A 26,569-nucleotide genomic window follows, 5' to 3' on the forward strand; every position below is an offset into this window, starting at 1 on the left:
CCCCTCTATTAGGGTCTGGTCATAGTAAACCTGTGAGATGATCAAACTCATAAAAGCACACCTCATATGGAAATCATAAACTTAAAAAGTACAAACAACAAAACATAATGATCATACTCACAAGGTCTCCATGACATGATACATGAAGGATGTGATACACATCCCCTAGAGTGATCATGGCCTTGCTAGTGGGCAAATGAAAATTATTATGCTCACTATGCCACCACTCAACTAATGCATTCAATAATCAATGGTTCACCTAAATATGGGGCATGTACGACAATCACCCAAATCCCATACTATTTATGGCAGCTTTCTCTTCTCTCTCTAGGTGACAGAGGACACACAACCCCACCATCTCCAAGGCCATGATCAATAGAGTTGGGAAGACAATCTGCATAACCAAGTCAAGTAAACATCAAAATGTTAGTAGTAGACATAATGTATTCACTGACAACATAAATATCTAAGTATGAGAAAAAATAATTATTACACATGCAAAATTTGCTTCTAAATATTAAAAAATGCTTAGTATTTAACCATGTGATACTTTCTCTAATATGTAGGTGATATAATTTTTTGATTAATTATCATGCGATACTTTTCATAGTATCCGTCTGATACTTTTCTTTCATCTGATAGTTTGAACCATGTTGCACAACATTTGGGTATGCCTAATATGATAAAATTTTATAATGTACACAATTTAGATAACAGAAGTATTGCATGATACTTCTTAGAGTATCCATGCGATACTTTTAAAGTAGCCATGTGATACTTTTAAAGTAGCCATGTGATACTTTTAAAGTATCACATGATATTCTAGAGAAAACTCATAAAAATGCATTAAAAATGTGTTAAATGCATTAAAAGGATAAAAAATATAAAATTTTTGAGGACCCACTAGGGCCTCATAGTGAAGTGGCCGATTGTGCAACCAACTGCACTTGAAATAGTGTATGGGTTAGAATACCTACTAGAGCCATCATTTCCTCTCAAAATCACTCACAAGCTCTCAAGAATCACAATAGAAAAATGAATTAAAAATGACCCTTGGACCCCTTACACAGTCCTCTGATCTCACTTTGAATCATTTTTCAAACTCCTCATAATTCTGCAAAAATTGTACCCCTGGCTAATTTTGACATCTTGGATCCATTTTTAGGATCGAAATTGAAATCCAAGTTCACCTTCATAGCCAAATCACATTTTAAAATTGCCTTCTTCAATGTAGTTGGCTGACCTTTTAAGGTCTAAGCTTTTAATCTTCATTGGGCCATCTTCATTTCTCCATGTATTAATCATTTTTGAACTTCTTACCAACTCCAATTCACACCTTTCTCTTGTAAATCATATTTCTACTTGATTTGACCTAATTTTCATACTATATCTTTCTTGGTCAACTCTAGTAAAACTTGGGCATTCTATCATTTCCTTATGGTCACTCTTGGGTTCTAATCACATATATGCCATCATCGATTTTGCCATATCTTTGTTTAATCACATCTTTCTCATTTCAACATTCCCTTTACCTCATTTCGATTTTGATCCCAATGGGGTAGGAATATTCTATCATTGCTTTCTTGCTATAGCTATATATTTCTTAGGAGCATATTCTTAATCTTTTCATTTACTTTTAATCTATCTACTTTGATTGATGTAAGTACTCTTCTTGAGTTTTGATTTCATCTCTTTCTTGTAGTATTCATTACTATCACTACTAAGCTATGCATTCAAGATTTTCTATCTTGCTCTGCATTTTGTTCTTTTGAATCATATCTCTCTATCTATTACTACCTACTTGGCTTATGTATTCTTTGACATAATGTGTTTTCAGATTAATCATGCATTAGTCAAAGAAGGGAAAATATAATCACCTAAAAATGGTCATCTAGAATATTAACCCCATCTTCAACATTTTGGCTAAATTAATTAATCATTTGCCTAGGCCAAATTTCTAAAAATCAATTTATTTGATTATAACCTATAGTTTGACTATAATATTCTAAGTCCACATTTGATTAAAAGAACATGCCCCCATTTTAATTAAATAAAAGACCCCATTCTCCTAACCCATTCAATGTGCACACATAAAGTCTTTTTCCTATTTACAAATTGAAAGAAAAGGCTTTTGTCTCACATGAAAAGTCAACTCCTTTTCATTGGTTGACTTGCTCTTACACATGGATCATGCCAAAAGTCAACCTCCACCCTTGATCATCCATTTCTTGATATTTATCTCAACCATCCTTACACCTTTAAAAGAGAGAGCTCTCTCTCTCTCTAAGGATCCCATTTTTTGAGCAAATATTATGCTATAGATTTTCTTATAGGTTTCTTGGAGCATCTTGTGGAGAAATTCTATCCCCTTATCTCATTCTTGCATCCTCATTCTATTGTAGATTCATTTATAATAGCTTAGTTTCCTTTGTCATAATACAATGCACTTAGATTAATTAGCATGGGTTGTAACACTTTCATATGCTTAACTTAGTTGCATTCTTGCATTTCATCCTAGTATAGTTCATTATTACATTGCATATTAAGAGTTCTTTTGACACTAGAATTCTTGCTCTTGTATCAAGAATCTCTAATTTAATGGTTTACTAGAAAGGGATGCATCTCTAAGGCTCATTTGAGAGCTCTCTTCCTATGCACAAGCACACACCTTTGCACTCCATGGATAGGGAGCTCTAAGCTGCCATTCAAGTATTCCAATCCATGGGATACCTTCGATAGAAGGGTTTAGAGAAGTGCACAAACTTAGTGTACAATAACCTGCCAACCCCACAAAGCTACAAACCTTAGGAATGTTGGTAGGTGCTAGCCAATCCATGATAATTTAGATCTTAGTAGGATCCATTGTAATACCATCACCCATAATGATGTGCCCCAAATACTTCACCTCGGACTGGAAGAACTCACTCTTGTCCAAGTATCCATACAACTGATAGTCAAAATTGATTGAAGTACATGTGAAATAACCCAATCATCAAATTCATGAATATGAATGGTGCATTGGTCAACCAAATGGTACAACTGTGAACTCATAATGCATGTAGCATGTATGAAAATTTGTATAATGAATATTAGCATTATGTATCCAAAGATGATGGTATCCTAACTTAAGATGAATCTTCTAGAACAATCTTTCTCCCTTCATTTGATCAAACAAGCATCAATCCTTGGAAAAAGATAACATTTCTTCATCGTCACCTTACTCAACTATTACTAGTCAATGCATAACCACAATGATTGATCCTTCTTCTTTATAAATATGACTGATGCACCCCATGGGGATACACTAGGATGGATATGTCCCTTGGGAAATAAATCATCTACTTTCAATTGAAGTTCACTCAACTCTTGAGTAGTTATGCAGTAAGGTGCCCAAGAAATAGGCACTCCTCCTAGGATGAGATTAGTACAAAATTCAATGTCATGTTGTAGTGACATACTTGGTATTTCATCAGGAAATACATCTACATACTCATGGAGCCATGGATGATTTTCAAGCTACACTTATTGACTCTCAACCTCCTTTAGCTCACTAATAGAGATTGAAAACATTTGACATCCATACCACTTACTTCATTTTAGCTACTTAACTGAGATCATACAAAGTGAAATTAGCCTCTAGACCCCTATCAACTCAGCCTGTCAACCTATGTCATTAACATACTACACTAACTTGTGTTAGTAATTAATACTCACCTAATACAAAAATTAACTGTGGTAGTGAAGGTTCCCAAGTCCAACACATAAACATTGACTAAGGACTCCACAATCACCTTGGATCCTATGGCTAACTCAACTTGTCACCTATCTAATTATATTGTGCTACCGCTAGCACACATTAGAAAACAAGGTATGGTAAAATAAAAGAGTTTAAAGCACCAGAATCAATTAACCTAGTGGTAGAAAAACCATGTAATGTACCTATAGTCTTGACTACAGTACCCTGATGCTCAACTTGATAGTTGTCAACTACCACAAACACTTAATGGGATCTATGTGCATCCCCTATTATAGGCTCTAACATAGTTGCACCTTTTCTCAATCCTTAGGACATCTTTTGAGGACATCTTGCTGACTAATGACCAAGATGACCATAAGAGAAACATGCCCCACCCCCATAACTATAACTTAACCTAAGTCCTCCCTCTGTTAGAATTTTATTGGCCATTTTGAGTTGAGAGACTTTATTGTGACTATTAACCTTAGTGGAAGTCACATGCCTTCCCTCCTATGGTACCCAAAACCTAACCACTCTGTTGGACCTACAAAAAGCATTGAATATTATTCTAACTACATCCACCTCTTCAAGGTGTTGTCTAGGTACGAATCTATCCTATGGAGTGTATTTGAGAAGGAGGTGAAAGTGACCTCATAGGCCATGCACTATGATTATGTGCACCTATCCTTCTTCTATAACCTCTATCTACATTTCTCTTGATAATCCCTACCTTCTTGGTGGCAAGTGCAAGTGTACTTAGCTGATGCATATTGACCTCCCTAATGATGGAGTCCTTCAGACCCCAAATGAAATATTGAGTGAGGATTACCTCATCATGGCTATAACTAGAGTACTACCTTAGATCAAAGAACCTCATCTCATACTAGTCCACTAATATGTTCTCTTGCCTAATCTCATGGAACTTATCAACCCATCCCTCTCTATACTAAGGGGATAGGAACTACTCCTTCAACCTCTCCTCAAAGATCTCCCAAGTGAGATCCATTATACCAATTTGGAGCTTCTTCTACTTAGTGCTCCACAAAATAGATGTGTGGTCTCTTAGTTGTGTCACTATACAATAGGCTCTTAGGTTTCTTAAATAGGGATGCATAGAAAAGCAACTCACCATATCTAGTAACCAAGTTTCAGCCTTCAAGCCTCCTCCTCTACCATCAAAGTATGGTGGTTTAGACTGCTGAAGGTCTCTCATCATATCAATCTAGATGAAATCTTGATCATCATGATGCTCTCAACCTCTCCTATGGTACCCCTCTACCACTAGGTAGTGTTTGGGAACACTCACACTTGTTCTCTCACTCCTCTCTATCCTTGTGCTTTGAAATTTGGGAGTTTTCACCCTATGATTGTTCTCCTTATCCACCAATTTTTTGGGAACCCTAAACTCAAAGTCCCAAATGAGCTATAAACTCTTGTAGTAATGGCACCAATGCCTCAACTCCACCCTATTTGTTCCCTTGTCTTTCTCCTTCTTGAAATTCTTCCTCATGGTGCTCTTCACTTTGTTCTTCCCATAAGAATACCACAAAAGAGTACAAGAATATCAAGTCACAAACCATTAGGTAAGATGTCAATACATAAGAAATTTAGTATCCACTATTATAGTGGGAGCATAACACAAAGATCCTAATGTTGAAACATGGTCTCTAACTAGATGTAATGCCCTACTCGAAGATCCTTAGAACCAGGATAAACATAAGACAATTTTTATTTTTTAAAATATAAAATAATCAACCACACAAAGTTCACAATGAAGCACCAACATAAACCAACATTCCCAAAGATATCCAAATGTCACAACCAACCAAAACACTCAAAAATCATCTACATGAATTAGATATTTAATGTTCATTTCCATCTAACTAGCATTTGATAATGATTTTACTTTTAAACACGATTGTATGAGTTCCTAAGTGTTTAATCCATATAAGTCAATCTACCATCAATAATGTTAAGAGGATAACTAGATCTGACATTTAAATCTTGCACTTACCATGAGAAATCTCTCAAGGTCTAAGGAGAAAGGAATCCCAAAAGGGCAACCAAATCACCTACTAGCATTCACCATAAGAGTTAGGTGTTGGTTCTCAAAATTGTTGGTTGAATTACTACAAGCCTTGCCTACTTGATGTTGAGAATCTCAACACAATCTTGGCCAAATTTGGAGACTGAAACTAAATTACTCATTCTTCACACTTTAGGATCTATAGAACTAGGTGGGTGTACCTTTATCTCAACCCTTCAAACTAAGTTGAGGTTCACTGATGCAGATTATAAGGTTGATGCTCTTGAGATGGCAAGAGTTTTCTCCAGGAGAAATTAAAATTATAAGGCTAAATACTTTTGAAATTCTAAATGATAATTGATAATATGAATGAGAATGGATGAATGATATGCATATGATTAAGGTAAAAAACCACACCAACATGCAACTGTATATCAATTTAAATGAATCAATAGACTAGTTCCTTTATCCAACTTGGGAAAATGGAGTCAACCTTGCATGTACTTATCATCAGTCTCTTTTGGAGATAGTTGACCAAACCATCAACTACTAGATGAAGAAATTAATACATGGAACCCTAGTCTAAATGAATTTAACCTTAACTAAAGGAGACCAATTAGATAGATACCATAACACACTATGAAAATATCTAATATTCAAGAGTATTCATGAATTTTGATCTATCTAATTTTAGTTTTGGATCCAAGAGGACAATACAGTATGCAAGTATTGAAAAACAAATTAATCGATTTTAGATAGAAACCACATCATTTTATTAGTTCAAAAAATAAGTAGAATTGAGCCATGTTCAAGTTTCATTATCTAATCAAACTACAATAAGCATCTATCTAGCGTCTCATAATTTGTAATGCTTATTCACTGTGGCTCCTCCTAATGTGAATGATCTTGGCATCCTTTATAGAAATTTAAAGGATGCATAAAAGCTTTGGATCATCGCAACATTTCCTAACCTATAACTGAATGTAATTCAACAATTATTTAATTATAATGCAAAGTTAAACATAAAATAATCAACCCAGTAACTTCTGTGTCATTTTTCCATCTCCATGAAAGGTCACACCTTTTGGTTTTAAAAATGATTTAATATTTGACAATCCATCTATGTTCTATAATGCATCTTTAATCTCCCAAGTATCTCTATGCTCTTGATTAATCATTTGCTTTTGTACTCTTCTATGAAAATAAATCCTCATTTTAGTTTGCATGGAATAATTTAAATCTTTCTCTTCACACAATCATATTATCATATATTTTTAATATTTGAAAAAGTATTCGGTGAAGTACTATGCATAAAATCCTACCCTAATATAAATTTAGAAAAAGCATGTAATGAGTGGCTTTATATTATTTTTCTTAATAATGAAAACTATAATGTTTTACCTAAGAAAACATTTCATTCAAAACTTTAGGGGTATGTGTAGGATTACGATCAACCAAACTATGGTCTTAAGTGGTAGTGCAAAACAAACAAATCAGGGTTATGTCAACTTGACAAGTAATTTTAAAGTAGTTATGGACTTTATATAAAAAATTTGTAAGAAAATAATATGTAGGGAAGTGAGTGTAGTTTCTAAACTACAAGGCTTTATTTGAAGAAAAAATTATTTGATTGGTCAAAATTTTGAATTTTAATGCAATGCTACAAAAATTTTATGGAAAAAGTAAAAATTAGGTGTATGTTTGACCATCTTAATCAAAGTCAAATGATAATATTTTTAAATATAATTATAGATATATAAAGTAGACTCATGCCCAGATGTGATGCATATTTTTGGGTATTTTTATTCCAAATAAATAGTTAAATATGAATTTTCTACTATAAGTTTTTCAAAATTTAAAAAATCCTGTGTATGACCACCTTAACTAATTGAAAACTTTACAAAATTAATCAAAATATTTTTTCTTACACTAGGAAAAGCATATAATGTGATGCAACTTTTAGATTTCAAAAATATTATACCGTTTGAAAGTTACAACTATTTTTCAATCAATATGTCAATCAAAACTTTACAAACATCTTCATTAGAAATTAACTAATAAATACTTATTGAACTCATGATTTGACAACAATTATATTGATCGAATCTTGAAAATGTTCTCAATAAACCCTTTTTATTTCATTGAATTTTGATGAAAAAATGTTGTCAGATGGTCATTCAAAGTCTAAATGTTAGGAAAACATGGCTCAAACACATTGTTTGAGTTGACCAAATAGGTTCGGTAAATACCAAGATCGGGTTTTGGATCTCAAATTGGGTAACCGATCCTTGGTGGCAAAATACAATTTTTTAAATTTAAGATATTCGGAACCAATTGTGCATTTTACAACCAAAAGTCTTTCAAACATATTTAAATATGTTTTACATTTAAGATATGATGATATTTAAATATTATTAATTTTTCTTATATATTATATAATAAATTTTATTGTTATAATATTATATATGGTATTAAATATGATTAGATAATATATTAGGATCATAGTACTATATATTATTATATAGTATTCTATATTATCTATAGTATTATAAATATTATCTATATTATTATTATTATTATATATATAATATTAAAAATATTATTAAATATACTACAATAATATATATTTTAACATAGTATTAGAAAATATTACATAATATTATATATTTTATTAAATTACAATATGTCCCAAGGTGTGATAAGAACCCTAGGGACATATGTTGCAATTATATGGGTCAAAGGAGGTTGTACACATGTTGTGATGAAATGGGTCGGTAGGGGTTGTAGGTTAGCCTATGACCCCCTTCAACCCATATGATTGATTACAATATGTCCAAAAGGATCCTAGGACCCCTAGGGATGCATGTCATGATGAAATGGGTAAGAGGGGGTCGTAGGCTAACCTATGACCCATAAGTTAGCTTGTGATCTACTTAGATCCATATGATTGATTACAATATGTCCCTAGGGGTCCTAGGACCCCTAAGGACACATATTATGATGAAATGGGTCAGAGGGGGTCATAGGTTAGCCTATGGTTCCCTTTGACACATACAATCAATTACAATATGTCCATAGGGGTCCTAGGACCCCTAGGGATACATGTCATGATGAAATGGGTCAAAGGGGATCGTAGGTTAGCATACGACCCCCTTCAACCCATACAATCTATTACAATATGTCCCAAGGAGTCCTAGGACCCCTAGCAGCACATGTCATGATGAAATGGGTTGAAACGGGTTGTAGGTTATCCTACAACCCCCTTCGACCAATATGATCAATTATAATATGTCCCTATGGGTCCTAGGGACACATGTCATGATGAAATCAATCAAACGGGGTCATAGGTTACCCTAAGATCCCCTTTGATCCCTATGATCAATCACAATATGACTCTAGGGGTCTTAGGACCCATAGGACATATGTCATGTTGAAATGGGCTAGTGGGGGTCATAGGTTAGCCTGTGACCCCCTTTGACCCAATCGATCGATTACAATATGTCCCTAGGGGACCTAGGACCCCTAGGGACACATGTCATGATGAAATGGGTCGTAGGGGATCATAGGTTAGCCTATGACCCCATTAGACCCATATGATCAATAATCATGTAATTATAATTAATACTAATATATATACAATATATAATTATAATAAATACTTACATAAATACATACATATACATATACATATACATATACATATACATATACATATACATATACATATACATATACATATACATATACATATACATATACATATACATATACATATACATATACATACATACATACATACATACATATATATATATATATATATATATATATATATATATATATATATATATTACTATATATATTTATAATAAATGCATATATATAATATGTAATTATATAATAAATATATGATTATAAATACATATATGTCATTATAAATATATACATATTTATGAATTAATAAATACTAATATATATGATATAACTATTATATTATATAATATATAATAAATGCATATAATAATATATAATAACTAAAATCTATATATTTATATGATTGTCCCCACTTGAATTCCCCCCAAATATAATAATATATATTAAGTAAATTTTGTATTGTTAGATAATTGTCCCCACTTGATTTCCCTGCAAATTTTGGGCCCAAGTTTTAGGTACCGATATTAGATCAGGTACCCGATATGGGATTGAGTACCCAAATCGGTTTATTGGTAGAATTTTACCAAAATATTCTCTATTAGTGCATACTTAAAAAATACATTTTTTTCTGGCTTTTTCACGGGGTTCAACAATGTTTTTGTAGATTAAAATTTGTTTGGGGCCCATTATTTGAAAAGGTGGCTACAAAAATTGATAAGGTGTCCTATCTTGTTGTCTGAATTGGGGGCAATAGTTGTTGAAAGGCTAAACGCAAAAGGAATGTATCAAATAAAGACATTGCAACATATAGGGAAAGAGACAAGGAAAATCATTGAAGGAAGAGAAAAGGTATGTTAAATATCAATCAAGTTGACAATGTATTGATCGAAGGTGAAATTATAGAATCATAAAATGAATATGTTCAATTGGGGATTGAAAATGTACCAATTGATTATGACAATGCCCAGATTGAAAATGTGGAGAATGAAAATTTACCAATTTATAATATGAATGCTAGGAATGACATGCCAATAATGAAAATGCATAGGAATGTTACATTTCTCATAATTATAACTGAAATAAAGGTCCTAGAACATCAAAATGGTTAATTGAAATTGATAAAACCATTATTAGTAATTTGGAAGGGAAAAAAGCACAAATAACCATTCAGTTATGGGCTTTAAGACTTTATAAAATGTTTTTCAGCAACAAGACAATGGTGGAGCAATGCTAACTTTTTATGCACTTATTAAACATTCAAAAGATGAGACCTATGCTTTCCAAATTGAAGACTCATGTCAATAAGAAAATGGAAAGAAATGCCATTATTATGAAGAATATTTTCAGTTCTCTCAATAGCATTGGGAAAAATAGCAAGGAGAAGGATAAGAGAGCTTCTCAAAGGGTTATTACAACATATTTGGTAAGTCATCATTTGAGAAAGGTTAGATATATGAGACAAAATTATACTAACTTGAACCTAACTCATACTAGTTGATGTGAGAGCATCCAGTGGTGTAAAGGTAATCCTGTATCACCCAAAAATACATTTGTTAGGTTTAAACCTCAGACAAAAATAATAATTACATGCAAATATAACCAATATCAGAAAAATAATAGATCACACAAAAAAGAACACAAGACACCAAGATTTAACATGGTTCACCCAATCCCTGGGCTACGTCCACCAAACAAGAAGTCCAATATTATTACGATCCAGTGATTACAACTTGATTACAATCAATAATCCCTTACAACACAATACTATCACAAGAACCAATTTTCACATCACACCTTATGAAACAATCCTTAACTGTAAGCCCTTTTATACAAGTATTTTTCTTGCTTTAGGGTTAAAATTAGTTATAACATGGCGACCATACATTGGCAAACATAAACAATAGCCAATTAGAAAATATAGTAGCCCAAAATTTTGTGCCATTGGTGAATGGTGAATAGTAGCCCAAAATTTTGTGCCATTGGCAAATAGTAGGCTAATTTTCTTTTCGAGGCAATGCCCTGAGCCCCAAAGAATTTATGTTGGTTAGGTTTGTCACCCCATTCATTCTATTCCCAATCAGAGAATGAGCCAATGTGCAATCCAATTGGATGCAACTTTGCATGTAGATATCCACCCAGGTGGGCTTAAGGTAGGTTTCAAGACAAATCAATTTTCCTATGTGTACAATACTTTCTTGATCAGTCACTACAAACTAACAATCTCCCTCTCGGAGACTGATCAAACTCCACACTAGACAACAATCTCCCACTTCGATACTGATCCTATAGCAATACCGCTACCATGTGGGGCTCCCATTGGATCAAACTACCCTAGACTTTGTTGTTCTTTTATTCCTATTTAGTCTAGAAAACCAACCAAAGATAAAGAGGAATTCAACTTCTCCCTTGTCACTACATTTGTAAACACATCCACTAGATTATCATCTATATGTATCTTGTCCAACTTTAATTGTCCATCATCCAAATTTGACCAAATGAAATGGTACCACAACTGTATGTGTTGTATCTTTGAATGTAGAGCAAAATTCTTTGCAAGATGAATGGCACTCTAGCTATATATAAAAATAATAATTATTCCTCTAAGGGTGCCCCAATTCTTCCAAGAAGAACTAAAGCCATATCATCTCCTTGGTTACCTTTGTAGTAGCAACATACTTTGCCTCTGTAGTGGAGAAAGCATTAACCTTCTGTAACCTAGAAATCCAATTCACTGCTGCCCCACCAATAATAAATACATAACCTATAGTACTCCACCTAGTATCAATATCCCCTACCAAATCTAAGTCAACATAGCCTTGTAAGTCAATAGTAGAGCCCCCAAAGTGTAAACACTTATTGGATGTTCCTCTCAAATATCTGAGAATCCATTTAACTACATTCCAATGCTCAATCTTGGATGACTCATATACCTGCTAATGACTCCCATTGCATGTGAAATATATGACCTTGTACATACCATAGCATACATCAAGCTTCCTACAGCTGAAGCATAGGGTACCTTGGACATCTTATCCTCCTATTCTTGTGTCTTGGGACACATCTCCTTAGTCAACTTCAAATAACTAGGTAAAGGTGTGCTGACAACTTTAGCATTCTCAATAGAGAAATGTTGCAACACCTTCTTAACATAATTAGCCTGAGATAGCATCATATTCCTGTTCTTCCTATCTGTACAAATCTTCATACCAAGGATTTGTTTTGCTGCCCCCAAATTGTTCCTAGCAAATGCATTTGCTAACTGGTGTTTCAAGCCCTTAATGTGATCCATAATAGACCGAGTTACAAGTAGATCATCAAAATATAAACATAAAATAATGTAGTTGTCATCATCCAACCTCTTAAAATAAACACAATGATCTAAATGACACGTACTATATCCATGCTCATGCATAAAACTATCAAATTTTTGATACCACTTGTTAGGTTTAAACCTCAAACATAAATAACAATTACATGCAAATATAACCAATATCAAAAAAATAATAGATCACATAGAAAAGAACATAAGACACCAAGATTTAACGTGGTTCACCCAATCCTTGGGCTATGTCCACCAAACAACAAGTCAATATTATTACGATCCTTCACTAATGTATGGCTGACATGTTGTAACTAATTTTAACCCTAAAGTAGGAAAAATACTTGTATAAAAGGGCTTAGGGTTAGGGATTTTTTCATAAGGTGTGATGCAAAAATTGGTTCTTGCGGTGATATTGAGCTGTAAAGGATTACAAATTTTAATCATGTTGTAATCAATGGATCATAATAATATTGGACTTACTATTTGGTGGATGTAGCCCAAGAATTGGGTGAACCACGTTAAATCTTGGTGTCTTGTGTTCTTTTCTGTGTGATCTATTATATTTCCAATATTGGTTATATTTGCATGTAATTTTTATTTCTATCTGAGGTTTAAACCTAATAATGCTTAGTGTTTGTTTATGTTTAATGTATTTGTATTTCTAGATACCGATTTCAGCCAAAAAGAGATTCCAACTCTTATATTTTCACTATTGGTTTTTTGGGTTAGTGTTTTTATCACCTTAGAATATGTGCCAATATAGAAAATAGGTTATTTTTTAATTGAGCCATAATTATGATGAGTTAGAGGGTTTAAGATGGAGGGATTATTGTACTTGTAATTTAAAGCATTCTAGAAAAAGAATTAGCTCAAAGGGCTTTACAGTTTGAATGTTATTACAGTTTTAGGTTGCTTGGAGACCTCCCTAAGAATGCTTCAAAGTTAGATGTGAGGCACTAAATAGTATTGTACGGGCCTAAAAAGTGGAGGATGAGCATAAATCATCCATAGGGCTATAGAGATCTTTGAGATCTTTCTAAAAATGTAAACAATTTGTCAATCAGAGTCTAGATCAAAAGTTATGCCTCTTGGAAGTTGGACTACCATTTTTGGATTCTTCTAATTTTGCACAAAATTTTGACATGTCTTCTAGTAACTTCTACTTTAGTAGTGGATTCTAAATGACATATTCTAAAATTTATTCCTAACCCTAAACCTAATTTGGTTTACTTAAGGTCATCTCTTATATTATAAAGGCAATTGTTGACATTTTTTTACCATTTATCTCATCACATATAATTGATTAGAGACATCTTCCATGAGATAAATTATGTGGTCTTTGGGTATTCAATGATGCATTTTCTATAGTTTTGGGTAAAAAAAAAATGTAGTTTTAGGCAAAAATAGGTGCAAAAAACTAAATAATATAGTTTTGTGCATTGGAGGAGTCATATCGGATGAGTTGGTTGTTGAGTGAAATTTTTTTTGCTCATTTGATAGTTCACAGGTCATAACTATGTGTAATTTCCCTATCACTATAGGCTACAACAATCTTGGTTATCACTACACACAAAAGGTAGAAAATGATATAGTGATGAGGGATTATTGCTATACAGTATAACAACCATCAATGAATGAAAATCACAAAAATGGATTGCACAATCATAGATCAGTTATGCAATATGGAATCTTAAGTTGCAAAGTCACAATCTACAACAATAGTCAAGTTCATGGTTTTCAAATCTTTGCATGCAGTTAAGGGTAACCCATGGTTAAGGTGGTAAAGTTGCAAAACACTTTGTTCACTCATTCATAGGGTTAAGGCAATGGTTAAGATTCATGGTCATGAGGTTGCGAACAAAGAAAATGATAACTCCAAGAGGCTTTCACATCATCACTAGGTTAAAAGATAGGAAGCTACAAATGACTGTGATAAAGCAATCAATAGTTAAATGGTCATCTTCATAGCATTGTAGGCTAACATGGTCAAGGGAGCTTCTAAGTTGCGAAGGTGGAAAAGCTTGCAGTCTCATCATCACACATGGTGAAGATTAACTTAGGGTAAAGGTGGCGAGTCTGTGAAGTGCTTTAGTGCAACATCATATGCAGTTAGGAGTGATCCAGGGTTAAGGCTAAGAAGTAAGAAAATACTTTTGTTGCACTCTCACAAGGTAAAAGATATGAGTTAAAAAATTAAGTCGCAAGGTTGCAAAATGAATTAAAATAATTGAGTTGGTAACTAGGTGCAACATCAAAAGGATTCATCTATAGTTATAAGCTTCAGTTGCAAAACCACAAAATTAGAAGTGGCAGTCATCAAAATAGTGATTGCAACATCACATGTTTTAGATAGGCTTCATGTTTGGTAGTAAAAATAGAGAAATATGGTTAAAGATAAAGACATCACAAAATTGCACAGTTAAAGGATTTTTAGGTCCTAACCATTCTGAGGGTGTGAAGTGGTTGGTTTGGTGATGTTCATAGGGTTGTCGTAGTTAGTGGGCTAAAATGATTTCAAGCTGCAAAGCACCATTAAGGTATGAGATGGAGATGTCACCATTTTTCATGGCCAAATGATTAATGAGGGAAATGATTTGCGAAGCCATGAATAGGAATTGGTGCAGGTCAACATAACATAGAGAAAGCTATGTGAGGTGGTAGATTTCTTAAAGGATATAGGTCCACATGATGAAGTCGATTGTTGAATTCAATTGACTTGATGACACAACTGACCTGGGATGGTTGTGAACATGGAGCAAAGTACCTCTTTGATGGTGAATAGGTCCTTTTGATCATCTGTAACCACCTTTTGGTGTTTTCCATGCCTAGTAAATGTAGTTTTCATCCTTCCACCACCATGGTTATCCATCTACCAGTGAGAGCAGTTATGGCCACAGTTTCTATCTCTTCAAGGCTCGATTTGCATGCAAGATTATATTTTTTGCATGGAGACATGCATCTGATTGGATCTCCCTTTATATTCTCAATTATTTCTCTTCTACAACTTGAACTTAGTGGTTGAGTTTAGAGTTTTAATATAAATATCAGAGTTATGCTTTAACTCTATCAAAGGTAGTTGTAAATATTTGTTAGGGGTTATTCCCTATTCTACTATGTTTACTTGTAGTAGCCTTGTGCTCTGCAACTACATTCCTTTCCTTCCATTAATGAAATAAATCTCTTCTTTACCTCTTCTTTTGACTCATTATTTGTTCATGTATCTTGCCTTGCTTTGAATTTTTCTTTCTAGTTTTCTAAGGTTTGTATGTTGTATTCAATTTTTTGATGATTGCTATATTGTGAAGATGTCTTTCCTTTCAGCATCAAACCTGCATGTGATTCTTTGGGAGTGGAATAGAGCCAAGATCTATGTATTTGGGTTTCTCATTGATGTGTTGTGCATATAAGGGTAGAGTTGTAACCATTTCAATTAGGTGCATCATCCCCTTCCCCTTTTAGCAATTTACTTTCTAGTTCTCCTTCCCCCTTTTCCTCTCAAGTAGTAGTTAGGTGTGTTCTAATTGTAAGGAAGAAATAATTCTCTAGAGACTTAATATAATATTTAAAGTCTCACAAATTGGAGATTGTTTCCATGTTACACAGGGTCACTTGAGGGTCATATCGTGAGCAAGGGTGCAAACTTTTGTGTCAATAGGTTTTTGACATGCCCAATGAGACAAATTCACATTCATAAGTCCATTGATTAGCTAGTTTGAAGATTCATTCAATTAGAAATTGGGTGTTTTTCTTAGTGCCATAAACCTTTGGAGGCATTCATCTAACACCATTATGACTCTATGCATCTATTGGTTTCAACAGACCAAGTACTGGTATGTTTTTCAATCTTTTGTTTCTTCAGGATTTCTAGGAAGGTACTTATTTGAAAGCTTTACGATGGATCCCTTTCATATAAATGCCTCCCACTTTCCCCCATATCATGAAGAGGATATTCCTTATCCCTCCCATCACTTATATCAGCCACAACCTTGTTGTGATCAACTTTCCTAGTCTTCCTTAAAACCTTATAATGATCCCAAGGCCAAGCTAGGAGACCTCTATGACCATATAGATGGTTTGCTCTTTGGTTTTTCTAACTTGGGAAGGAATTTTAAGGAAGTTCATAACCCTTATGAAATTTTAGATAGTGGGAACTTTTCTTTCATGATGCTTCTTATGATTTCTTGTATTGATGTGATGTATAGTGACAAGGTGATGTGGATATCTGATCCTAATGCATGTCAGGTGGTATCTAATACAATCATTTTTTTAGAGAGGATTAGGAAGCTCTCCTCCATGTGTTGTAGTAGGAGGAAGAGCTCAACTAGAAGAAATATGAGGAGGCAAGACTCAAGCTTTCCCAAATGTAGAGAGTTGTTGAGCAAGAGCCTCCAAGGAGGAAGTTTTCTAGCTTCAGACAAAGCAAACCTCCCCAATTTTTTTTTCACTCTACCCTAAATCTCAATCTATAGTTTAGGCACCTCCACATGTCAATGATGGTGAGCCCCAATATGATTACTATCCCTTATTTATAGTTCCTGAAGAAGTGGATATATCTTTTCCCACATCAGAGACATCAAATGAGCAACCACCAATTGAAGAACATGTGCTGCAATAGGAGGTTGGAAACAAAGAACATAAAGAGGAAACACTTGTCCCCAATGAGGAACAAATTAATGTGCATGAGGCTACTCCTTAACCTGCATGTAATATCACAATAGAGGAGATGATCTAGGAATAAGAGTTTCTCTATTCTGTAAGCCATCATAGAGATTGTTGTACATGGGGACATCATAGTGTATGAGGGAGATTGATTTCTATGAGCTTTAGGCCTTATACCTATCTAACAAGTCATCTTCCCCATATGAGGAACATTTTTTGCAATAGAATATCCTTCATGTTATAGAGGATGTAAGGGAGGATCCCAAGGATAGCTCTATCCTTGAGGTGAAACATGCTAGTATGCATGAGGTTGTCCCTCAACCTACATATGTTATTGCAGACATAATGGAGGAGATCAATGATAAGGATGACCTTTTCAATGATTTTGATGCTATCTTCTCTTCCATAGATGTTGGGTCATAATGCTATATATATTGAGATCATTTTCTACATCAATAACAAGTGGAGAGTCACACCATACTAGTAGCTCTCAAGGAGGTGGCTCATGAGCATCATGAGAAAAAGGTGGAGATTATTTTTTCACAAAGAGAGGAGCCACTTCCAAATTAGTTGGACACTACCATTGTAGAAAAAAACATGGTCAAGGCTTATTTTCTAGACCCAACATCATCAAGAGGACACCCCATTAGGTATCTAGCTCTATAACAATACAATTTGCCCCCAATCATGCTCATTCCTAAGCATGAGGAAGAAATCTACAAAGAGGAGCAAGTATGTTTTGCTCCAAAATGTAATGCCCTAGTGCTAGAGAGCTTCATTGTCATCAACATTGGGGAAAAGGTGTTCCATGCACCAGTGTGCTTGTCATGTCTGCTAATATTTTTAGCTTCCCATGTACATAGAAGAAAAAATCAGCTAATGAAGAAGGTTAGCTACTTCAAAAAACTAGTCATTAGGTTTGTTTGATATTTTGTTTGTAAATTCATGTACATATTAGAGTAGGTTTTTTTCGATTTTTCAAGAAGTGCACAAGCACAAGATATTTTTTTGTGAGATAACAAAGTTTTGAAGTTTTGCAGTTGCAGAGGTTGTAATTTTTCAGTTATTTGCAAAGCAAGTCTCATTTTGTGTGACTCTATAACCCAATAGATTGCTTAAGGCCATTGGTCCATACTTAGTAGGAAAGCATCCCCTATGAGTTGCCAAGAATGTTGAAATTTTTTCACAATTTATCTCATCATAGATAATCGATCAGAGACATCTTCCATGGGATAAGTTATGTGGTTTTTGGGCATTCAATGATGCATTTTCTATAGTTTTGGGACAAAAATAGTGTATAGTTTTGGGCAAAAATAGGTGCATGAAATTGAATAGTGTAGTTTCATGCATCAGAGGAGTCATATCAGATGAGTTGGTTGTTGAATGAATAGTTTTTTTCTCATTTGAAATTTCATGGGTTGAAACTGTGTGCAATTTCCCTATCATTATTGGCTACAATGATCTTGGTTATCACTACACACAGAAGGTAGAAAATGATATAACAATGGGCAATTCTAGGGCTTATCTCTATAGGGTATAATTACCATTAGTAGATGGTAATCACAAAAATGGATCATATAATCATAGATTAGTTATGAAATATGGAATCTTAAGTTGCAAAGTTGTGATCTACACCAATAGTCAAGTTCATGGTTTTTGCATCTTCGCATGCAGTTAAGGGTAACCCATGGTTAAGGTGGAAATATTGTGAAACACTTTGTTTTCTCATTTTTAGGGTTAAGGCTATGGTTAATATACATGGTCACAAGGTTCCAAACAAAGCAAATGATAACCCTAAGAGGCTTTCACATCATCGCTGGGTTAAAAGACAAGAAGCAACAAACAACTATGATGGAGTGATCAACAGTTAAAGGGTAATCTTCACAGAATCATAGGTCAAAATGGTCAATGGATATTCCAAGTTATGAAGGTGTCAAAGCTTATAGTCACATCATTGCACATGTTAAAAGTTAACCTAGGTTAAAGGTGGAAACTCTATGAAGTACTTTAGTGTGACATCTCATGGAGTTAAGAATGATCCAGGGTTACGACTGTGAAGTGGCAAAAGCCTTTTGTTGCACTCTTGTAAAGTAAAAGATATGAATTAAACACTTAAGTTGTGAGGTTACAAAATGAATTAAAATAGTTAAGTTAGTGGCTAGGCGCAACATCACAAGGATTCATTTGCAGTTATAAGTTTCAGTTGCAAAACTATGAAATTAGAATTGGTAGTCATCAAAATAGTGATCATGGTGTTGCATGTTTTAGATAGGCTTCATGTTTAGTAGTTCTGATAGAGTGACATGGTTAAAGATAAAGGCATCACAACATTTCACAATTAGAGGATGTTATGTCCTAACCATTGTGAGGGTGCAAAGCGATCAATTTGGTGATGTTCACATCATCACCGTAGTTAGTCGACTAATGTGATTTCAAACTGTGAAGCAACAATTAAGCATGAGATGAAGATGTCTCTATTTCACATGGCCAAATAGTTAATGAAGGAAATTAGTTGTGAATTAGTGAACAAGAACATGCACAGGTCAACATAACATAGAGAAAGCTATGTGAGGTGGCAAATTATTTAAAAGATATAGGGCTACGTGGGGAAGTTGACTGTTGAATTCAATTGACTTGATAAAATGACTGACCTAGCATGGTCGTGAACATGAAACCAAGTAACTCTTTGATGGAAAATATGTCCTTTTGGATATCTATAACCACCTTTTTGTGTTCTCCATGCCTAGTAAATGTAGTTTTTATCCTTCCACCACCATGGTTATACATCTATTAGCTAGAGAAGTTATGGCTACTATTTCTGTCTCTTCAGGGCTCAATTTTCATGCAAGATCATATTTTTGCACGGAGATGTGCATCCAATCAGATCCCCCTTCTGATTGTGAGTTGTTTCTCTTATGCAACTTGAACTTAGTGGTTGAGTTTAGAGTTTCAATGTAAATATCATAGTTATACTTGAACTCTATATAAGGAAGTTGCAAATATTTGTTAGGGGTTCTTCCCTATTTTTCTATGTTTACTTATAGCAGTCTTGTGCTCTATAACTACATTCCTTTCCTTCCATTAATGAAATAACTCTCTTCTTTACCTCTTCTTGCTATTCATTATTTGTGCATATATCTTGCCTTATTTTGAATTTTTTTTTCCTATTTTCTAAAGGTTGTATGTCATGTTCAAACTATTGATGATTACTATATTACGAAGATGTCTTTCCTTTCAACATTTGATTAGTTCCAAACCTGCATGTGATTCTTTAGGAGTAGAATAGAGATAGGATCTATGTATTTGGGATTCTTATTGATGTGTTGTGCATATAAGGGTAGAGTTTTAACTATTTCAATTAGGTACATCACCCCCCTTTCCCTTTCAACAATTTACTTTCTAGGTCTCCTTCTCTCTTTTCCTCTCAAGTAGTAGTTAGGTGCATCCTGATTGTAAGGATGTCGATCTTCTCTGGAGACTCAATCTCACAGTTTAAGTCCCACATCTTGGAGATTTCTTCCATGTTACATAACATCTCTTGAGGGTCATACCTCTAGCAAGGGTGCAAAATTTTGTTTCAACAATAATTTTTGTGGAGTTTGGGAGAAGGCACTATGAGAAGGGGTTTGCTCCAGAATTTGATAACATTGTAAGCCCATAGGGCATGAAGTTGAGTCTATTTATACTATACTAAATGTAATAACATATCATTTATAATAATAAAATTATCCTTTTCCTATTTTGTTAATTTTGTCTTGGGTTGTTCCCTCATCATTAATTTGAGAAAAGCACTTACTAGACAAGAAATAATTAATGATCCTCTTCAAAATGATACATGGGCTTATGATGGAAGACTTCCACAATTTGATAAGAAGCTAACCTATGATGTCAAACAAGAAATTACACAATTTTGGCACTCTAGATGAGGAGTCTCACCAAATGCTAAATACATGTTGAAGTTGAGAATTGGCATTAGAGACCACATGCCAGATCCCAAACATTATATGGAGGTAAGTCAAACTATGTTGTTCAAATAATTTAGAGAGAGTTATCCAAGATTGCATGTATCACAAAGGGATTTTTAATCTTTGAAGCCATTTTATTGTGTGCCACTTAAGATTCAAAATACATGTTATTGCATATATCATGTCAAGTTTTCTATGCACCACAAACTATTATGCTCCATCCATTCTACTTTTCATAGTAATGAAATGTTGGAGAATTGTGGTGCTTGTGAGCTTCCAAAATCATCAAGAGACTTGCTAGATAAATTTTTATGTCCTAGAGTTGATGGTTGTTTCTTTTATACAAATGTTTTCTTAAATGAGAAGTGTTTATAATGTGGTGGCTTATCCAAGTTTATAACATGTTTAAATGAGGGGTGCAGACAAGATCTTGGGAGGAAAATAGTTAAAAAAATAGGTATACGAAGTGGTGAAATACACGTTGAAGAGTGGAGGTGAGGGATCTAGATGTGAATTGGTTGCAAAAGAAATCAATGTGGCTAACTCTTATTTCAGATTTCAAGAAAAATATTTTCTAAAAGTATGCAAGGCGTAGTCATAGATCTTAGTGGATGGATCAATAATTTAGAATGTGAAAGGAGACTTTTCCCATTGACACTATTATATTAGTTGTTGAATTTGCAGAGAACTACACATTGCAACCCCAAAATGAGACACAATCTTAGTATTACAACTCCATTTAGATTGCTATTTTTGTCCATATAATATATAGACATACCCCTAATAGTGTAAAAGATAATCAAAATATTATTAGAGAATAACATTTTTACATGAGTGATGATAGACCTCACTTTCATGAGTTTGTGAAACATTGTTCCAAGAATTATTTTGATATCTTGAAGGAGCATAAAATTTCTATGGATAGACTTATCATTTGGTTAGAGAATTGCATAGGTCAATTCAAGAACGCTTGCATGTTTTATTGGTTGTGTAGGATGCATGTAGAGGGGTGCTTGATATTTGGAGTTTTTTTGAATCTGGCCATGGGAAAGTAGAACATGATTGAGTAGGGGCATGTGTAAAGAGAGCTCTAGTTAAGGAGTAATTGAAGATTTTAGAAGCATAGCTTCTTCATGCTCGTAGCATTGTTGATTGGTGTAGTTTAACATTATCACAGGGGGACCCTTGATTCAATCATATGCAAGTTATTTTGTTTGGTTGAGGAGGGGTCTATAGGTGATCAATCAGATTATGCTTCTATTAAAGATTCTTCAAAAATGCATTCATTTTGAAGCTCTGATTCTAGTACATGGACCATTTGGACACGAAACTAGCTTGCTTTTATCCTAGTTATTTTTAGTTCAATTGGGATCACTATGAGTCAAGTGAGTGGGTGGACACATGGGCTCCATATTATCTTAATCCCTTATCTTATCCCCAATTAATTTTGTTCCCATGGGCATATAATCAAAATTTGACATTTTAGATATGTCATTGCCCTCTTCACGTTGCTCATCCACCTACTGTTGCACTTCATCTTCTAAAGAAGAGACTTCCAAGGGTTCCTCTAGGATGTATGCCAGTGTTATTGAGGGACCTCTTCTCCTTTATTGTTCTATGGCTCTGGCTAGCTGGGTTTTTCCTTGCAAAGGGATCTGTTCCTCTTCATCTTCCTCTTCTTCTTCTAGAATGGTCTCGAGGACAGATGGGAAAAGAACCATTCTTTTAGTCACCCTTTGCCTCTTATTCATTCATATCTTAATCGTTTTTTGTTTTGTGGAGGTAGAAAGGGATGTTGGCTCTGCACCTAGAGGAGGGATGGAAACCTATTGAATCTTCCCCTCTTTTGGCTGGCTAGGCACAGGCACAAAGGGAGGCAATTGAGGGTCATCCTAGACTTGAGTAGCTCCAATATCCTTAGACCCTTGAACATCTATTTCTTGCGCCTGAGGAGGTTCTTATGCTCCACCCTCTTATACTTCAATCCTTTGAGGGGAGGCCCTCTTCCTTTTCCACTTTCCTTTCCTCTCTGGAGGGTGATAGTATCCAACTAGGCAGTCAAGTTGGTATACTATTCTTGGCCTGATGAGAGACTGGGCTGCAAAGGTAGGAATTATAACTTTATTTCCTCTACCTTTCTCTGGCTGGGCTTGTGCATGAAAGATCATGGTATCAGGTATTGGATCAAGTTGGAAAGGTCTCTTGATCCAATCCTTTGTTATTTTGATTACATGCCTCACTTGATGATTAATATCATTGCCCTCCTCCCTGTCAACCTCAACATTCATGATGGGTCTCTCTCCTATTTTGTCTGAGTTGAATAGGGGTTCTAGTAGCTCCCCAAAATCTTGTTGCCTTATTTCCTTAGAAATGCTTAGTTTGAGAGCCTTCTTTTCCAAATACAAAGTCATCCTACAATAGTCCCTAATATGGACATCATATTCATTTGTTGCATTCATCTAGTGGTCTTTAATGGCCTCTTTGTAATGGAATTATTTGCTAGCCAGACTCTCCACTTTGCCAATGTTATTAAAATAGGGCAAGGGAGAGTTGTATTCCTTGAGGGGATAATGTTCCCACTCCCACTCAAAAGATGGAATGTCCTTCTTCTGCTTCACCTAGTATGGTCCTATGACCAGAGGACATGTCCAATAGGGTCTTTGTTTCTTCCTGACCCTGTCATATGTAGACTCAATCTACCAAGCAATCTCCAATAAAACTAGTTTATCACTTGGATATCTAGGGAGCTTCTTAGGGTTGACAGAGGCACCAACTACCTGTAGATATGTGAATGTCTTAAACTAGATGTAGTAGCCCTTAAGAGCTATTATCTATGCTATTGCCTCATCAGGTAACCTCTTTGCATAGTCTTCCTCTATGAATTAGATGATTGTGAAAATGAAAGCATCATTCACGATCCTATATTACTTGCTCTATGCTAAGAACTTCTTCCTCACTAGTTGAGAGTAAGCAATATAAGGCCAGGCATTGGGATCCTGCATGTTGCCTCTTTTGTACAATCTGGGGTAGTTTGTTGCCCTAGCCACTAGAAAATATACCATGTAGGAAGTCATATAGTACCTCTTCTTATCCTTGACTACCCCTAATTGTTCACACAAGTTTTCACTTAATGTGTTGGCCCAGTCCAATGGCATATTTACCATCTTGATAGTCTCAATAAAGTTCACCATAAAAACACTCAAATGTCCCACTATTGGTAGACCCATGACCCTACTTAGAGGAATAATAGAGTATCCAATATCCTTCTTCTTGTATGCCCTTTTCACGTCCACCTTTTCTATCAACCTTCCTAGAGGAGTCTTCTCGATGAGGTAAGATGATTGAATGATATTTGTCACTTCTTTCAAGTGTTCCTTATACCAGCTGTTTGTTGCTTCATAGGAGAGTCTTATGAGCTGATTTTCCCTTGCAAGATGAAAGAACTTTTCAATATTGTTAGGTCATAGGTCCAGTAAAACTTCTCCTATAACACTCTTCGTCACTCTTTCCTTCAGAACAAAGTGCTGAGCTAGTGTCATGATTAACTCCACTAATTGTACTGACATAGGGTGCGAAGCTATGCACCAACCCTGATTGGATCAAAGCAGACACTAGAGCTGATCTCTCTATGGGTTTGTTGTAGATTTTGAGGAACTCTCCCAAGTTTGTGTGTTCCAAATTGGTATCCTTAATCTTAGCATAGTCATCTTGGAATCTTGACTTGGACGGGACCCCTTGGAATTTGAAGACCACGGGCTTAGGTGCCATCTTCTTGCCAGATGTGGATCCCATTATATATACATGAAGAAGAGACATCTATTAGTTCATCACAATTAAGAAAAACTAAAAAATTAAAAGTGCAAAAACCCATTCAATTCCCTTATAAAAAAAGACAAAAAGAAAAGGTGCACACCATGCATTAGACCAGGTGCACTGTGTGCACCTCATTTTTTTGCTTTTGCAATGTGTATAGGGGTCTAGTTCTATGGGGTTTATAGGGTGTGAAAACAAGTGGTTTACACATCTTGGTAATGTGCACAACACGATGTGCACGATGGAGTGAGGTGCAGACTGCGGTGAGATGTGTGCAACATGATGAAATGTGTGGCACGGTGAGGTACAGTGCACGTGTGGGTGGTGCACTTAATGTAGGTGGGTGTCGTAGGTGTGTGCTATGTGGAGGTGATGCACGATGCTAGGCAGCAAGTGCATAGTGGCACAAAGGTGATGCACATGATGCAAACCAACAATGAGCATGCATGACACATCATATCAATTAGCATGCAGGGTACAATGCAGTAATGAGCACACACGATGAGCCGAGATGATGTGTGTGACCATGGTGAGATGTTCATGGGTATGTGGCATGTGAGGTGCATGTTTTTTTCTTCATCTATGTAGAGGTAGGCATTTTTGGCACAATGAGGGGGTGCGTAGATGTGCCCCAAGTCGAGTGCACACTACACACCTTACTTTGGCATTTTTTGTTTTCACAAAGTGGAGTTTCAAGGGTTTGGGGGTTTGGTGCACACTCGTAGACCTGGTCAGGTGTGCTAGTGTACACTAGCCCTTACACCATGTTTGTGCACCTTGGATGGTGTGGAGCTAGTTGTAAAGAGGTGGGTGTGTGGGAGCTCAGATCATCTATGAAGTGTAGGAGTTGAAAGTGCTTGACAAAAAATACAAAGTGTTTGAGTAGGAAAATGGGGGGATCGGGGCTCTATAGCCACACCCACCCTTGGTGGTGCACAATAGCATATTGTTCAAGTGCATAGCTACGCATTACACCCCACCAAGAGGTAGGATGCACTCTTGTGGCCCTGGTGAGGTGCACAAGTGTGCACTTAGTTTTTTTTTTTGACTTTTCCAATTTTTTGACTTTTTGATTTTTTGATTTTTGGCCTTTTGATTTTTTTGATTTTTCACTTTTTACTATTTGACAATGTGGACTTAGGGCCTTGAAATTGGCCCAAATGTGAAAAAAGTAGGGGGTCCCTATTTCCTAATAGAAATGGGGCTTGTGTTGTGGAACCACAAAAAGTGACACCATTTTTCTAACCACATAGAGCCTACAATGTTCATGACCACCTTGTATTGAAGAGTCTCTAAGATTCTCTAAGTGCATTTGGAGATTGATCTTTTGAGGCTTGTAACCCAGAGCTCGTGAGGGCTATTGGTGAAATGTAGAATTCTAAGAGATTGTGATG

This window comes from Cupressus sempervirens, chromosome 6 (assembly GCF_028749045.1).
Source record: "Cupressus sempervirens isolate cs-2001-9-10 chromosome 6, ASM2874904v1, whole genome shotgun sequence".
Lineage (NCBI taxonomy): Eukaryota > Viridiplantae > Streptophyta > Pinopsida > Cupressales > Cupressaceae > Cupressus > Cupressus sempervirens.